The 18086-nt window shown below is 52.5% G+C and overlaps 1 protein-coding gene across 1 annotated transcript in view; it reads left to right on the forward strand.

The window, feature by feature from the left end:
• Positions 1-14173: 14173 nt before the first annotated feature.
• Positions 14174-18086, forward strand: part of BLK (BLK proto-oncogene, Src family tyrosine kinase) — a 38106-nt gene continuing 34193 nt past the window's right edge. Inside the window, exon 1 of the mRNA XM_045535600.1 lies at positions 14174-14229. The gene's annotated coding sequence lies outside the window, so the exon portion shown is untranslated. The remainder of the gene's footprint in view (positions 14230-18086) is intronic.

Consider the following 18086-nt stretch of genomic DNA (forward strand, 5'->3'; position numbering starts at 1 on the left):
CGTCCTCACCCCCTTGAGGTCTGCTCCAGGACGGGCCTTTCCTTGTTTCCCCGTCGTCCCCATCCAAACCTCAGGGTGCACTGGCACAGTCAGACCGCCCAGGCTGGTCCTGAGGGATTTCCAGTCAGTGGCCTGGGAGGGCCCCCCCGCCCTGTGGTCGGTCAACCAGGGAGCAAACTGCTCAGATGATCACTGGTCCCCAGTCTCTGCAGCGGCTCAGCGGTCCCGGGACAGCACGGCTCCCAGAGAGCTCTGGGAATTCCAGAGGGCCCCATAGGGCCAAGGGGGTTTCTGCGGGTGAGATTTAACTGGGGACACAGCCAGCCCGAGCGTGAGGAGCCTAACAAGCAATTTCTTCCTCGCTGGCCTGGGGCTCTGTGGCTCCCTCCCAGCAAATAGTTAGGTGTGGCCTTAATTTCTTTCCCTGCCAGAGTCCCTCTTGGAGGGAGGCCAAGCTGGTACACATGAGGGCGGGGACTGGTAATTTGGTGGAAATCCATGCATGTAATTGGGAGGACCAGAAGGACAGGAACAAGTGCACAGGGAGTTGGGGGCTTTGGGTAGGCAAGGAGGAGAACGGGGTGGGGGGGGTGAGGAAAGACCCCTTTTTTGCTCCACTTGAGGAGGGTCAAGGCTGGCCAGGCCCGATGGCAGCACCTGCAAGAAACGGCTTCCTGCCTTCACGGGGTCCCTTGAGATGGGAGGGGACCTTCTCAGGCCATGGGACCATCCGAACCACAAGCCCCGCCACACGGCTCTCATTTCATCTGGGTGTGATGGTTTCTTCCCCTCTCCAGGCCTTAGACACCTCGATTTCCTAAAGCAGCCTCCTTTGAGAGCACTGTCTCCGGAGTCTCAGGAGTCAGGCACGTGGGGCTGAGTCTCTCTGCTCTTTCACCGGCCTCGTGAACTGCGCCAAGTTGCTTAACTTCTTGGAGTCTCGTTGGCAAGACCAGGATAATGATGTTCCCTCGGAGGTCGATTGTGAGGATGAAGGGACCAACGGGTGTGAAAGGTTCCCACGCAGTGTGTGTGGCAAAGGCTCTTAGAAAGAGGAGCTGTCTTCTCCATCTGCTCTAAGTACAGATAGTGCCAAGCTCCTCGAAAACACGCCGCAAAAGCTCCCCTCCTGCCAACGTGGACGGCTACAGGTGCCACGGCCACCTCTGACCTCCTAGGACTTTGCCCACACTCTCCACTCTCCCTCCCTGCCTAGTGAGGGGACAGGACTGCCCCTGGGGCATCAAAGAGAAGCTCCTTTGGGGCCACATCTCCCTTGTGCACTTTGGGAACAGCCCAGCGGACGGGGACCTGGTCTCGTCTCCCGGGATTCTCCGGGAGTGACAGGGAGTTTGTGGAAACTTGATTTGGGAGAACCTGCCTGTGGGTGTAAGACGGCAGCCAACCCAGAGCCAGTCCACCTTCCAGATCCTCCCGGGAGGACCACACATACAGAGCTGCCTCCCAGCCCCACGGGGAATACAAACCAGATACAGGCCATCAGGGGTTTTCAAACAAGCAATATACATCCAGCCTGACTTGGCTAAAGAAGACACCTGCCCCCCCATGTGGTCTGTGGCCCTTGTCCTGGTGACCCGGGAGGCCCCGCTTCCGTGGCTGGCCTGCCCACCCCGCAGGGCCCTCTGGCAGCACGGTTCTCTCAGATCTCACGGGTGTCAGCCCTTGGAGCACCCTCGGGCCCAAGCGCCCTGGGTCACTTTTCCCGAGTTAGGGATTGCATCCTTGGGGACAGAAACTTCCACCTCACTGAGGCTGAAGTAGACAGGGGAGACAGGGTGGTCTTGGGGGTCGCCCGCTGTCTGGGAGCGGACCTGGAGAGACCGGAGGGGCCCCTCCCTCTCAGACCGCGGACCCCAAATCTCCACCCAGAATCTCAGCCCGGGCCCAGCAGGGAGATGGGCGGGGGTCCAGCCCGGCTGCCCCACTCGTCCGGGAGGGCCGTGAGCCCCGGGAGCGGGTGAGGCCGAACTGCTGTCCCGTGGGTGGCGGGCGGGTGTCCCCTCCAGGGAGCTTTGGGAGGGGCTGTCCCCGCCATACGCTCGTACTGCCAACCCTGGGGACCTGCGCCGTCCCCGCCGCGCCACGGCCGTCTCTCCCCAGGCCGGGGACAGTCCCCGCCCCCGGCGCGAACCCACCTTCGGGGCGCCCAGGGCCGCCTTCCAGGGTGTCGCCGAGGTCCCCGCGTCCTTCGGCGCCGGCTCCCGCCGCCCAGCTCCGGCCCGGCCGCGGCTCCGCCGGCTCCCGCCTCCCTCTTCCCTTGCTCCTGGGAATTCGGCACTATTCTTTTTTCAAGGGACTTTTTTTTTTTTTTTTTTTTTTTTTTTTTTGCGTTGCGTCAGGGCGGTTGCCTGGCGACGGCCGAGCTCTCCGGCCGAGCCTTTCAGGGGCGCTCCCGCCGCGGTCCCCCGCCCCTCGCCCGGGTCCGAGCGCGCGCCCGGGTCCTAGAGCCCTCCGCGTTCCCGCCCGCGCCGCCCAGCCGCCGAACCAGACCCCGCATCCAGCTCGTCGTTAAGCCGAAGCCAAGGCAGCTTCCCCCAGGCCGGGCGACGTGGCTGTGCCAGCGTCAGCAGTCCGCCTGCGGGGGGAGGGGGAGGGCACGAGGGACCCCGCGCCCAGAGCCCGCACCCCGCCCCCGGCGCCCGGAGTTCCCGAGACCCGCGGCCGCGACAGTCCCAGCGTCCAACGTGCGCTGCACCCTCGCAGCGACTCAGCGGGCAGACGTGGGTGTCTCCAGCTGACGGACGGGGAAACTGAGGCTCCGAGCTGGCAGTAGTCTGGGTGGGCCTGGCCCGAGCGCGCGGTTCCCCCCCGGCCGCGAGGCCTGGTCCTACGCGCTGCATCAACCTCTCCTGCAAGGCCGGGGCCCTGTTGCTTCGGAGCTGTGGCACCCGGGGGCACGTGCAGGACGGCAGCCAGGCCCGCCCGGCCCAGGCGGGTCTCTAAGACCAGTCCCGGCTGCGGACAGCCCAGACCCCTGCTGGCCTCGTCCCCGACCTCGCCAAGCGCCTTTCCCAGCTGCATGGGGTTGCCTGGGGCTCTCCCTGTGATCTAACCCGCCCTTCCCGCGACAGCGCTGGGGGCGCAGGGCAGGCGCAGTCTGCACGCACAGACGTAGCAACTGAGTCAGGGGCTGGAAAGCGACTCGCCACCGGCTCGGGGGCAGGTCAGTGGCGGGCGTGTGTTCTGTGGGGCCTCAGCCCATGCGGATGCCCGAGGCCCCACTGCTACCCCCTGGTGCCCGAGCCGTTCACTGCAACTCTCTCTCCTTCCTGCCTTCCCTGGAGACCCTCAGGGGGACATCCTGCCGGTGCAGCATCCTCTTCCTGCGCATGGGCTGATGTTCTAAGCTGGCAGGTATTTTAACAGGGATCTTTTGGGGAGTCACAGCATTGGCTGAGACCTCTTGATTCTACCTCCTCAATCTCCCTCCACTCCTTCCACTCCTTCCCGCTTCCTGCCGCTGCCCCGCCCAAGCCACCAGCAGCCTGCCTGCCCCTTGCCAGCAGCAGCCTCGCGCTGACCTCCCTGCGCCCACTCCCCGCGCCCCGCAAGCCAGTTATTCCTCCACAATCAGGGCAAACTCTTTAAAATGGAAATCTGATCCAGGCTTCTCCCGCTTAAAAGGCCTTCAAAGCTCCCAGTCCTCCAAGAAGGCTGCCCGGGCCTGGTTGGCCTCTGCACGCCTCATGGGCCTTGCTTTGGGCTGCCTCGGCTCTGGGACAGGAAGCACGTGGTTAGGAGGGAAGAGGAAGAGGAGGAGGAAGAGCAGTCTGGGTTGGAACAGCTCAACTCCAACCTTAAACCATACGCAGAGGTCAAATAAATGAGTTGGAGTTGTGTCTCTAGCACAGAATAGTATGTAGTCATACAAATGTCATTTTCCAAAAATATTGGATGATATAGGAAAATACTAACGATTTAATGCTAAGTAAGATTGGAACACCAAATCCTATGTATATTATGAAACTTTTCATTCTAATATCTAATTCATATACATGCACAGAAAAAAGATTGGAAGGGTGTATGTGAATATTCCCCGGGGTTATCCCTGGGTGGCAGGGTAACAGAGGGTTTAAAATATCTTCTGTAGCCTCACGTTCGTTTTCTACAATGGATAGTTTTATAATTAGAAACGTCAAGAAACACTACTGAAAAGGAGAGATGGCCCGTGTTGGGGTTCCTGAGGTCTCCTGCATTATTTGCCACTCCCGTTTATGGGAGGTGCTTGGATAATGGGTGGGCCGGAGTGGGCAGGGCCACCCCAGGGCTCTTCCTTCCCTCCAGCCACTGCAGAATGGTCCGAGAAGTCCCAAGAAGAGTGAGACGTCACCTCTTGTGAGCCTACGGTAACCCTGTGAAACGGAGGAGTCAAGACATATTCCCCCTTGTGCCCTATGAGTTCTCTAAACTCAGAGAGGTCAGGGGCTCACGCACAGTCACGCAGCTAGCAGTGGGCTCCCAGGGCTGCGTGACTCTGAGTCTTGGGCACTTCATACTACATCACACGGACCCCGCAGGCACTCAAAGCCATGGGCACAGCAACCAGACGTGAGCACAGGATTTGTTTAGAGGTGGGAGGGAGGCCAGGTCGTAACAGAGAACGGATGCTTGTCAATCAGCGCTAGGAGGGATTCTGGAAAAAAACGCGTCCGTGGCTCAACCCCTTTTCAGGAATTCTACTGCAAGGAGATACTGGGGACAGAGCTTCCTGTCGCCCCACAGATGTTAAAGCAAACGGGACACACACCTGCTTCCCTGCCTCGTCCCGACCAGGAGGAGGGAGGAAGGATACTGCAGCTCACACCGGCGGTTCTGGCCCCGGCTCTGTGTCTTGCTGTCTGGCTTCTTTGGGCAAATCCCTTAGTCTTTTGAGCCTCGGTTTCCTCACCTACACATCAGGGACAACAATAGCTACCACTGAGCGTTGTTGCTAGGATTAGAATTAATGCTGGTACAATGCCTGACATAATGTTTGGCAAGGAGTAGGCACACAACGAGCGCAGTGTTTCTTACCACATCTGTGGAGAACCAGCCACCTGAACCGGGGTGCACCTTTGCTCCCTCCGGTTTAACACACAGCATGGGCAAGTATTAGGCAATCAAGCTGGCAGAGTTCCCAAATATCTTAGCCGCCTTGTTTGTCTTCTCCGAGCACGAGGGAGCCCTGTTTGGAATCTGACACCAGCAAAACAGGGCAGAGCGTGGAGCAGACCAACCTGCCCCGAGGTCCAGCCACGTTTTGGGCACAGACCCCAGAGCACTTCCTGGCCGGGAAGGCGGCACCCCCCTCAACCTGGTCAGCCGCCGTTCTGCAGTTCACGTCTTGGGAGCAGGGTGTTTCTGTCCACAGGGAAGTAGACGCAGGCACACAGACTTGCTGTCCTGGGGGATGGGAGAAAACAAGGTGCAGGGGACAGGTTGATGGACATACAGATATCACTTCTGCAAGGACCCCTGATGAATCACTTCTGGCTAATGTTTCATGGTCTGATCAAAATGCTTAACAAACACAATCAGGCCTCCTTGAAAACGGTTGGGATGATGCCGTAGGCTTCAGAGAAGGAGGAGGAAGAGGACGAGGAGGAGGAAGAGAGGAAGAAGAAGAAAAAGAAGAACAACACCAACACCACCAATGACCCCATGAAGGGTGGGAGGGGAGGGAAAAGCGAAATGTTCAGAGTGGGAGGCAGCCTTCTTGGTAGCCAGGTGTCCTGGTGTCAGGAGCCTGGGTGAGTCACCAGGACACTGTCGGAATGAGCAAGTGGACAGAACCCTTCCTCTCTGCCTCCCGCATGAAGGCGTTGGCTGCGGCAGGACGGGCCAGGCCAGCCTGGGGCTGACAGCTCTGCACTGAGCCCCCCACAGCCCCTGTGCCCAGGACAGCCTCGCCACGGCTCTTCCTCTACAGACAGGTTTGCCTTCCGCCTGTGGGACCCTCTCCCTGTTCTCCAACCTGGCCTCAGTTTCCCAAGCCTGTTTCCACCATGGGAATCTCAAGCTCTTGATGTTGAAGAAGTTGGATTGTCTTTGAAATTTTCCAAGGAGGAAAAACTATCTGTTGACAGTTGGAAGAACACAGCACCTTACAGTGTGTGCATAAAACCCTCTCAGCTCCACCTTGTCCCCAAATGTCCCTCTGAACCTGAAGTCCAGCCGTGCAAACACTGCAGACCTATAGGATCTCAGAGCCTAAAAGAAATCAGATGAGGCCAAACAGAAATCAGGCAGAGATCAAGATTAAAACACAGTTGAGACCCACTGGCCACTCCGGAACATGGCGTGGACTTTTTTGTGATCTCAGCCTCAGGAGAACGGGGCTTCTGGGAGCAGCTGGTCAGTTTTGTGAATGCTGTTATTGGTGAGCTGTGGTGCTGTTGTCTTCACTCTGGGTTCTAGGAAACTCAGACCCAGGTCCTCCCGCCCCCGCCATGGAGAGGCTTTCGCAGCCGGCTTTGGCCCAGCCCTGGCTCCCGGCTCCATCGCACTTTTCTGCTCTGATTTTCCTCTTCCCCTCGCTCCTCCCTCTCCCCAACTAGCTTCTTTAAAAATGCTTTATTTTGATGCACTGTAGATGTGCAGTGTTTTTTGGAACAAGGAAGTGAGGCAATCTGTGGATGGAAAGTTAAAGGGAAGTATTTCCGGTTGTCATGGGAGCTCTTTGGGGCTCCCAGTGAGTTAGGAGGTTCCAAGGTCCCCTGGGGGCCTCCAGCCTTCCCCACCCTAACCAGAGCCTCCTCCACATCCCTGGAGAGAATGCCCAGATGCCAACTTCTGCAGCCACTGTGCCCATCCCAGCTCCAGCCTGTGCCCTGATGCTCCCAGGGCTTGGTCTGCGTCCCACGGAGTGACCCTGGCTCCGTCTCAGCTTCTGCTGCTGTCCTGGGTGAGGCCAGGACCCTCCTGGGCACTCAGGCCTGAAAGAGTGGCCACTGACTCAGCCGTGACTCACTGGGGTGGCCCCTGCCAGGCTGGGGTGGTCCCTTGGGGGGTCTCTGGAGGGCCTGGAGTTTCTGAGCTGTCGATGTGGCTGAGCTCTCTTTAATTCCTGAGAAAGTTTGATTTGTGGCAGCTCAGCCTTCAGGGTTTGAAGTTCCCAGAACATCTGCACCCAACGCGAACCAGTCATTAGTGGGATTGTGGAATGGAAGGCTGGGAAGTGTTTTCCAGAAGGCCAAGTGCTGAAGAGAAAAGAGAACTGGGCTGCAGGCTGGGAGACCTGGGATCTGGTCCGAGCGTCACCTCTCTCTGGCTCGTGGGCCTGGACACAGCTCTTTCCTTTACTTAACTCTGTAAAATGGGGAGGGTGAGACCCTCCTAAGAGGATCCCTTCGGTCACTCAATAATCATGACCGAGCACTGTCAATGAGTTAAGGACTGCTCGAGCTTGCTGGGGTACAGTGACAGAAAAGAGCAGGAAGGCCTCTTGTGGCACTTGTGAGCAAAGACAGGCAATGACAAAAACTCAGACAGGCGAGGTACCTTTAGATACTGGTAAGTACCATTGAGAGCCAGCTCTGCTGTAGCATCAACAGAGAATAAACCTCCAGTCTTCTGCTGCGGTGAGGAAGGGCGAAGGCCACGGTGTGCTGAGCAGGAGGAGGAGGGCGAGAGGGTAGAATCTAGCTGCTTAAGCAAACTGTCACCAGTCACCCTGCTATAAGCATACTTTTTCTTGTTTTTTTTTCTTTTTTCTTTTATTTTCACAACACAGAAGATTGAACACCTGAGATTAAGCATACTTTTACCCTCACTTCTAATTCCTGAAACTTCTGAAGATTCTATAATGAAAATAGGATCTTCACTTTTATTTCTTGTTAAGTAAAGATTTATCGAAACCATCTTTGGTTTCATTGATGATCTCTTCTGCTTGCTGCTATTTCATCGATTTCTGCTCTGTGCTTTATCATTAACTCCCTTCTGCCTATATTGGATTTCATTTGCTCCTCTTTTTCAGGGATTGTAGACCGTCCTCCTGTTACTTTCTAATGTTAACATTTAAATCTATAAATTGCCTTCTAAGTACTACTTTAGCTGGTGCCATGATATTTCATGTGCTGCACTTTCATTTTGATGTCAGCCAAGATATTTTCTAATTTCCCCTTTAATTTCTTCTTTGGGCTTATTTAGAAGTGTGTTGTTTAATTTGCACATATTTGGAAAGTTACCAAATTTATTTCTGTTATTGAATTCTAATAAAATTCCATTATGGTCGGAGAATATACTTGTATACTTTTATTTCTTTTACAGTCATTCATGGTGAAGCTTCATGTAGGCTCCCTGAATACAATGGTGTGCTGATGCTGGGTGGGCTGCTTGCTTACATACATCAGTTGAGTCAAGTTGGTTGATAGCGTTCATCAGCTCCTTTTTATCCTTACTGATTTTCTTTCCACTTGTTCTATCATTTATTGAAAAAGAAATATCAATATTTTCAACTATAATTGGTATAGTATATGTTTCACCTTTTATTTCTGTCAGTTTTTGCTTTATATATTTTAGGGTTTTTAAAAAAGTGCATATACACGATTTTTACACCTCTGGTTGTGTTTGTCCTTTTGTTATTTTGAAGTCACCCAGTTTTTTCCAGTAATATTTCTTGTCTTAAAGTCTATTTTGTTGACTATTAATATAGGTATACAGTTGTAGTCTGTTGTTTGCATGGTGTGTATTTTTTTCTATCCTGTTACTTTTAATCTATTTGTGTCTTTGAATTTACAGTTTGTTGTAGTCAGCATAGAGTTGGGTCATACTTTTTTTTCAGTCTAGCAATCTTTGCATTTTGATTGGAGTTTTTAATCCTTTTACATTTAATACTATGCCATACATTTAATGATATGTTTGGATTTCGCTCTAGCAGTTTGCTATTTTTTCTACTTTTCATATCCTTTTTTTGTTCCTCTATTCTTTTTGACTACTTTTATATTTTAAAATATTTTTGGTATACCATATACATTTCTCTGGTTATTTTTAAATTATGTTTCTTTGAATCTTTTTTGTTTAGTGGTTGCTCCAGGGATTACAATATGCATTTTCAATTTAGCACAGTCTACTTTGAATTAACACTGATTTACTTTTGGTGAGAAATGAAACTTTGCTCTAATGATAACTTTATTTCTTCCCCCATGCTGTTATTGTCATATGTATTGTATTTATATGTGTTAGAAACCCATGGTATGGGGTTGTAATTTCTTATTTAAATAATCACATGTGTTTTTAAAAGTTAAGAGAAGATAACATATACACATACACTATATTTTATATTTTTATTATTATATATTTTTAATTTACCTACATGCGTGCCATCCCTAGTGTTCTTCTTTCCTTTCTGTGAATGGGTTACCACCTGATATCATTTTCTTTCATTTGGAAGGACTTTAGTTTTTCTTGTAGTGTAAGTCCAACAGAATCAAATTCTCTCAGTTTTGTTTATCTGGAAAAGTGTTTATTTCACCTCCATTTTTGAAAAATAGTTTTATTGGATAGTAAATTTGTAGGTGTCAGTTCTTGTTTTAGTTTTTGTTCATTCAGCACTTTAAATATGTCATTCCACCACCACCTTCCACCTTCCAATCACCATTGTTTCTTTTTTTCTTTCTTTATTTCTTTTTTTTTTCTTTTTTAGAGACAGGTTTTGCTCTGGTGCCCAGGCTGAAGTACACTGGCAGGATCATAGCTCACTGTAGCCTCAAACTCCTGGCTCCCGGGCTCAAGCGACCCTCCTGCCTCAGCCTCCTGAGGACTACAGGTGTGCACCACCATGCCCGGCTAGTTTTTCTTATTTTTTATAAAGATGGGGTCTCATTCAGTCACCATTGTTTCCGATGAGAAGTCAATCATCATTCATATTGTTTTTGCCTTGAATGTGCTCTGTCTCTCTCTCTCTTACTGCTTAAAGGATTTTCTCCTTTCTTTGGCTTTTGGCATTTTGTCCATGATGTCTAGGTGTGGTTCTCTTTATGTTCACCTTACTTTGGGTTTATTCAGTTTCTTGACTCTGTGAGTTAATGGTATTCACTAACATTAGGGAATTTTCAACATTTTTTCCAAATATATTTTCTGTGCCTCTTTCTCTTTCCTCTCCTTTGGGACTTCTATTACAGTTTGTTTGAACACTTTGCAATGTCTGACAGGTCTCTAAGCCTCTGTTCATTTTTTATAACTCTTTTTGCTCTGCGTTCTTTAGATTGTATAACTTTTACTGCTATATCTTCAAATTTATAGCTTCTTTCTTCTACTGTCTCACATCTGCTGTTGAGCCCATCTAGTGAATTTTGTAATTTTCAGCTCTAGAAAACCCATTTGACTCTTTTTTATAATTTCCATTTTTCTATTGAGATTCCCAATTTGCTAACCCATTGTTAACATAATTTCCTTTAATTCTTTGAATATTTTTCTTTAATTCCTTGAACATAACTATAACACTGCTTTGAAGTCTTGTCCTAATCTATTAACTGTTTTGTTTTTTTCTAGTCACACTGTCCTGCTTCTTTGCATGTCTGATAATTTCTGGCTGAAAACCAGACATTGCAATGATTGTGGATTCTGTTTTACTTTCCTAAAAGTTGCTGGTTTTTTGTCTTAAGAATTTATCCGGACTTTAACTGCAGAATCATCCTCCTCCATGGTGTGCAGCCACTGATACCACGGTGCAGTTTTTATTAGTAGTATTTTACTTTGTTTTTTAGTCTGGACTCTCTAAAGGTGTCCTCTGTTCCTGTCCTCTGATCAGGCGATTATTTGGACAGAGGTTATGCTAAAACACCGTGCAAAGTTGCCTCCCACCCTCTGCTGCCAGAGCTGTGTGTGGTTGGAGAAACACATTCAAATCGGCAAGTCCCCAGGTGTCCCTTGGCTCTCACTTTCGGCTGCCCTCTCTTGGGTCTCTCCCTTCCCATGCCCCATTGCCCCCCTCTTGCATATTTTAGCAAGCAGTTAGGGATGCACGGGAAGGCTCAGGTCTCTTACTTTCAGGGTCTTACTCCTCATTACAATTCTGGCTGCTCTTCCATCCACCGAAACCAACACTATATCCTCGAGCCCAGTAAAGCTGCAGTTTTCCACTTCCTGTCTAGAACAGATTCCACGACCTTTAACCCACAAAACTGCATGTTCTCATCTCCCCAACCCAGACCAATTCTGCCACCTCCAACTGGTACAGCTTCTGGTTTTCACGGACAGCCCTCAAGCCAAGTCCACCATTCCCACCCGTAAACCTGCGGTTTTCCTCGCCCAGGCTAGGGACAGAGGGTTTCAGACAAGGGGACCACAGACCCACGGCCATTCTGGGACAGGAGCAGTTTTTTGAGATTAAACACTTCTCAGTTTGTTGTCTGCCTTTGGTCATGTTCCAGTGCCCTGAAATGGTTATTTTTTGATAATTTTGTCTAGGTTTATGCTTGTTTTCTTCAAAAGGAAATGGCCCAATATTTTATACCACCATTCCTGAGGTCAAGCTTGGGCTGAATTATTTTAATGTTTCTACCACTTAAATATTCTTTTACCCACAGCTTTTGCTTTTCATCAGAGATGTGCTGGTCGTAGGAGGCTGACATAGACGCATGGAAGGAGAGCACTGAATTTTGCATAAGTCACCTCAGATGTGCAAAAATAAATGGGGAAACCAACGAGGCTGAACACTGAACTGGGAGTTTCAGAGTTGGGTGTCTAGCCTCAGTCCAGCCCTGAGAGGACCCCTCTAAGGTTCTCTAACAAAAGTTCTAACAAAGGACACCACTAGCCTCCCCTAACACATCTCACTGCTTCTCCCCTTCTCCCCTGGGTCCTCCCTCCACCTCCCCCCTGTCCTTTCTCATGGGTCTGGGACTCCAGGAAGGTGAAAATGGCCAAAATTAACTTTCACTTCTGCTCAGACATCTGGAACCCACGATCAAGGTCATGTCCTTACTCTTTTGCCAGTGGCTGCTGGAAAAGTCTGTGTGTGTGTGTGTGTGTGTGTGTGTGTGTGTGTTGTTGTTGTTGTTGCTGCTGCTGCTGCTGTTGTTCTTGTTTGTATTTTTCAACCTCTGTCTGTTGAGGGTGGACAGAGAGGTGATGGTTTTGTTCCAGACTACACAGAGGCTGGCACACCTAACCCTCCCCTCCCTGCAAATCCTCACACCCCCTCGCACTCTGACCTTGAACGGATAAACCAGAGTCAGATGAGATGGATTTTCTCCCTGGGAAGGTGGATTTCCTGCTCCCCACTGCGTTCTCTATACCCTCAATTCCAAGTATATAGAAGTTGTCCAAAAATCTCGTATTGAGGCCCCACTGACAAAACATTAGAGTCAACTCAGGCAGCATCACAGCGTCCTTATTCAGTGAAATAGTCAGCCCCGGGATTTGCCTCGGAGAGTTTGCAGGATGCTCTGTCAGGTAACTGCCCCAGTGTCCGGGGTAGAGTTACTGCCCCCACCTCTGTTCTAAGCTGGTGCCTCGTAGAGGCCTCTGTATCTGCACTTGCCACACGCCACAGTCATTGTCTGGCTATGGGACCCCTCCCCAGTCCCTCAGCAGGGGACTGTGCCTGTTCGCAGCCCCTGGTGTGTGCTCCCCACGGAGTAGACATCAGGAAAAGTCTGTTGTGTCAATTGAATTGAAATAAGAAGGCTGAGTAGCCTCATCTCAAATCAGTAACTTTTAAAATCCTAAGTTTAAGGAATTCGAAGCTCTTTCAACTTGTGTTTAACATTTAAGTCCGACTGTTAGCTATCAGGAAGTGAATAAATATAATAATAAATTAATAACAGTTATCACGTACCGAGCGGGCCCAGCATTCTGGACACTGCTCTGAGCCCTTTGGTACCAAGTATGGAAGACGACACAGTCTTAAAGATCAGATTTGGGACTTAGACTGGGCACATTCACATCAGCTCCTAGTTATCTGGGGTTTTCAGGGTGTTAGCTACTGTAATAGACACTTTTGTTACATGAATCCACTTATTCTCACAGAAACAATTTGGGGAAATGAAACAGACTGTGGCCACAGCACCTTAAAACCCACGAACTCTATGTTGCTGCCGCCATGGTTGCTGTGAACACCTGTCGAAAGCTGTTTCCTACCTGTGACTCACAGCGAGTTATTGTCTTAGTCCTAAAATCTGAGAAACAAACTCCATGAGGAAGCTGCGGTTCCGGACTGTGGTGTAGACGCTGGCCTGTCTGACCACACACCCACCCTCGGGGGTCCCAGAACATGCAGGGAGAGGGGAAAACCCACCCAGGGCCTTTCTCTGATGAGCCGGCATCAGAGACACGGATGGCTAAGAAGCGGTTGACCAGAGGCTCACTGTGTCTGGCGGGACCAGCAAGTCTCTGAGGTCGTCTCAGCAACCTTCTTGGTCCCACCGGCCCCTCGACTGGGGTGGTGCAGGGCACCGCTCTAGCTGTTGGGGTCCTTCCCCGTCACCCCCATTGTTCTCTGCTCCTGTGAGTTTTCACAGCCAAGTGAGGTGGAACCATTGACAAAGCTCTGGGGTCAGAGTCAACCACTGGCTATAAAAAAATGGGGAATTAACTTTTACGGAGCACCTGCCATTCACACCCATCCCTCCACTCAGTGCTCCGGGCTCCTGTCAGCTGGCTGTTATTAGCACCACTTAAAGGCAAAACAGCCAGTGAGGCTGAGAGAACGGCTGCCCTGGCGCACCCAGATGGCACCAGGCAGAGCCCAAGACTTTCCGTGAGGTCTGCAGCGTTTGGCCACAGGGCAGAACGCAAAACCTGGTAGAGTCAGCTTGGAGGTTTGCCAGCTCTGCCAGACCCGGTGCAGGAAAAACACCAGCCATGCCGTTAAACCAAAGCCCTATGGGAAAACTGTCTAGTGGCCCAGGGCTGGGGAAAGGTCGGCCGCCTACGGTCCTTCCTCACCGGCTTTCCTGGGGCTGAGCGACCCCCTGGGCCCGGGGAGCCCACGGAAGCTTCAGCAGCGTGGCTGGAGGGGCGGGGCCCTGGGGAGTGTGCTCCTGGGGGGCAGCTGCTGCAGCTCTGATCACAGACCGGGGACGCTGCCACCTCTGCCTGCTGCCACCTCTGCCTGCTGCCACCTCTGCCTGCCACCGGCAGGAAGCCACGAGCTACGCGGACTGATTGAGAGAATTCATCTGGGGATGCGCTTTTTCTTTAGGATGGTGTTGGGACTTGCTGGTGACAGCTAGAAAGCCACAGGTCTGGAGAGCCATGGTGGAAAGCCGCTGAAGCAACGGCAAGGTAGGGCTCTGCGTCTTCCGGGTTCCGGACTGTTCTTTACGTGGTGCAGACAGGCTCTGAGGCCTGCAGTGGGGTGGGCGGGCAGGGGCATGGCTCTGGGTGCTGCAGATGGGGAAAGAGGGCGTGGATGCCATCTCTGCCACAGCCATGAACACACTGCCCTGTGGTTGGTTTGTTTCCATGTAGAAAGATTTTTTGATTTATGAAAGTTCATCCGTCCAGGGCAGGTTCTGCTTCTCGGGCTCTTGACACTGGAAAAGGCAATGAATGTGCCTCAGAGGGAGGAGGGGACACGGCCTCGGGGAGGGGGCGGTGGGCGCACATGCGCTCCGGGCAGGCACTCGGCCCCTCGGGAGGAGGTGACATCTGACATGCAGAGCTGACCAAGGGATAGAGAGTGCCTGGCTCACGGCAAATGGTTGGCTGTTGCTTTTGTTTTATTTTGTTGTTTTTTTAATGAGGTGGTTCCATTTTTCAGACACTCGGGGGCAGGGTGACAGTATAGATTTAATGGTGACCTTTTTGGCCAACAGATCTATTTTGCCAGGAAACGACAACTGCAAAAAGGATAGATAACATGTTTTGGGAGGATTTTTTTTTTTTAAATTCTAGGGCTTTGGCAACTTTTCCGTTTATCTTATAATTGGCGTTGATTCCCCCGCATCTGCCCACACTGCCAGGGACCTAAGCAGTGTCACCGTCGTCTGTCGTTACGGAGACAAGCTCCCTGTGATGTGCAAGATTCTCCTGCCTCCAGAGGTGGAGCTCAGTTCCCCCAACTAAGGGTAGGAAAAGGGAGAAACAGTAGCCGTGTAGTGGGGACACCTGCAGACACCAGCTTCATCAGGTGACCAAGGGTCCCCCGGCAGGGATAAATTGTGTTGCTATTGGGAATTTCTGCTACAATGCGATTCTTCCCCCAACCTGCAAACAGTCTAATCATGAGAAAACCTCAGACAAATCCAAATCAAGGGAGATTCCACAACATATTTGACCTTCAAAACTGTCAAGGTCATGCAAAATCAGGAAAGACAGGGACACTGTCACTGATCAGAGGAGACCAAGGAGGTCTGACAACTAAACCCAGAATTCACTACCCAACCCCAACTCCTCTCCCGGATGGAAGGGGGGCCCAAGGGCGGAGAGAGTGAGGATCCAGAGCCCACACAGAGCACAGCTGCCCACCTGGATGGGATCTGCCATCGTCTGGGCTCCACCCTGCCCATGGGGTCTGGCCCGCCTGGCGCTGTGAGCTCACTGGACGGCACTTCCCCGAGGGCAAACTGTGGCCTGCGGGATGCAGAGGGGGGATTCAAGGGGCCAGCTCTGGTGAGCCCACCTGCGGCCCTGGGGTCCACAGCAGCCAGCACGCTTGCTCGCAGGGTTCAGGTGTGCAGAGCGGTGACAGCGAGACAGAGAGGCCTGTCCCTCATGCCCCCCCGAGCCTCGGAGTAGCAAGTGAGCCTGTTCAAAGGTGATGCCACTGCAAGATTAGAGAAATGCTTCGGAAGCAGGAGAGGAAGAAGAAAGAATTATGAAGCCGCAGGAAGACACTGCTTAGATGAGAATCACAAAACTCTCAGATGAAAATCACAGCCAAAGCATGGCGATTACAGCTGGGCCTGAAGTGCCTTTCCCGTCACATCTGCTCCCCCACTGCCAGCCGTGTGGTGGCTGCACCAGCCACTCACAGTTTCTGGAATGCTCGGCGTCGTGTTCCTGCACGCCTGGAGTCCCCTCCCCGCCTTCCCATCCGGGCAACTCGCACTGGCTCTGACGTCCAGGACCAGAGCGAAGGTCTCTGTGGCTGTCACGGCGCCCAAGCCCCACAAACGCCAGCACATCCTAAGGGCTCTGGTTTGCAGCTGTGTTGGCTACTCTGGGCCTGAGTTCCTCAAGGACAGGGACAAGCCCTACCTGCGCCTCTGTGTCCCCGCACCCAGCACAGGGCCTGCCCCACGGGGACACCTGTAGCGTGGTTCTCGAGTGAAAGACACAAGGGCAAAACCCTGAATGCAAGCGGAGGTGCAGACACGAGGAAGAAGGCTTGTGGGAGGAGAAGCATGGATGACTTAATGACCACCCTGACTTCACACCCCAGTGCCGTCACCCTGTGGGTTGGGACGGGGCCTTTGAAGGAGGAGAGAGGCCATCCCAGGGACCTGGCGTGTCCTGGTTCCCGGAAGTCAGTGTCGTGCAGAGGGACACGTGGGCCTCAGTGCCAGCCATGCCAGCCAGCTTTGCCACCTGCCAGCTGCGGCTCTGCCTGGTCCTCGCTCCTTCTCTGTGGAGTGGGTGCAGTTGCAGCCGCCTCCAAGCACAGACGTGAGAACTAAATAGAACCCCGCAAGGGGAGGCTGGAGCCTGGGCCACACAGGAGGCTCTTCCCCCGACAGGCTCCGGGCTGTGCTTGCTGGGGGCTGCAGGCAGGGGGGCACTGGGACCAAGGACACCTTTACTCAGCGAGGAGGTGCTGGCACAAGCTTGCCTGAAAAATGGCCCCGCATAGAGTGCCTCTCTTGCCCTGCGGCTGCTCGGGACGTGGGAGCTTCCCCGGGCCCCTCTTGGTGAGCCTCCTTCCTGCCCACCCAGCAGCTCAGGCCTGGCCGTGGCCTGTCATTTCTCTGTTGCTCCCTGCTTCTGTCGCCACCGCATCAGAGGTTCCTGGGACTCAGTGCACACGTCAGTCGTTACTTATGGGGACATGTGGGAAGCCAGACACTGTGCTAGGCTCCAGGGACACAGAGACTAGAGCGTCGCCATGGTGTCATCCGTATACACCCCTCACTCCTTCCGACCCAAACGCACCTGGGATGGGGGCTGGGCCAGTGCTCTGGGGCCATCGTGCGGGGAGCAGCTCGTCTGTCCAGAGCCGGAAGAGCCTTGGTGGAGGGGCTTCTGCAGAGCTCAGGGGAAGCCTGCCCATCTGCTGAGAGCTTTGGGAAGGAAATGCCACCACCATGGGCAGGCTGGGGGCCCTGTGCTGTTCCTGCTTGTCACTTCCCCCAGCTGCCAGTGAGGGAGGTCGTCAGGAGCCCAGCCTGGGCTGAGCCAACCCAGCCTTGGTGTCAGAGCTTTGTGCAGCCAGCATGTGACTTAGGAGGCGTCACACTCATGGCCCAGGTGCCGACCCTGACTGGTCCCGGTGGTCTCTGATTGTTGAAAATGCTACTGTTCCCCCAGGTTACGCTGCAGGCACCTTCTTGGCAATTTTCTCTTGGTGGCTATTGTGGGAGACCTAAACTGAGCAGGGCCCCATAGGAGCCCGGGCAGGGGCTGGACATGCTGAATGCGCCCTCACTGCTGTTTCCAACCAGGCTCGGTCGGGGTCTGTGGCTGTCTGGGCCCAGGAGCTCTGCTGCATCTGCCAGCGGCCTGACAGCTCAGCCAGCCCCAGGGAGGCGGCAGAGGGAGTCGGGCTGTGCAGACAAGGCAGCTTGGCCACAGCCATGTGGAAGGGTGAGCTGATTTCGTACAAACGCTTCACGTCTCCTGACTTGAAAACTGTAAAAATTATATAATCCCATAGAAAATTTTGAAACCAGCTATAAGTCACCAATAACGCTGCCAGCCTGGCATTTCTACCTAAGAGCTGCTCATTTTGGTTGATAGGAAGCATGATTGTCATTGCTGGAGGCATAAGGGACAGCACTTCCTGCTCTTTCCTGTCCTTTTGTTTTGGCACCTTTCCCACGGCTGGCGTCTTCAGGACACTCGTATTCGAGGCTATGTGATGCTTTGTTGTGAGCTCTATTTCATCATTTCAATTGTGCATTTAGTTTGCTTCCATATATATTTTTTACCATTGTACCAGGCGGTGATTAAAAACAAAATAACACCCTATTGTTGCAACGCTG

This window comes from Lemur catta, chromosome 22 (assembly GCF_020740605.2).
Source record: "Lemur catta isolate mLemCat1 chromosome 22, mLemCat1.pri, whole genome shotgun sequence".
NCBI lineage: Eukaryota > Metazoa > Chordata > Mammalia > Primates > Lemuridae > Lemur > Lemur catta.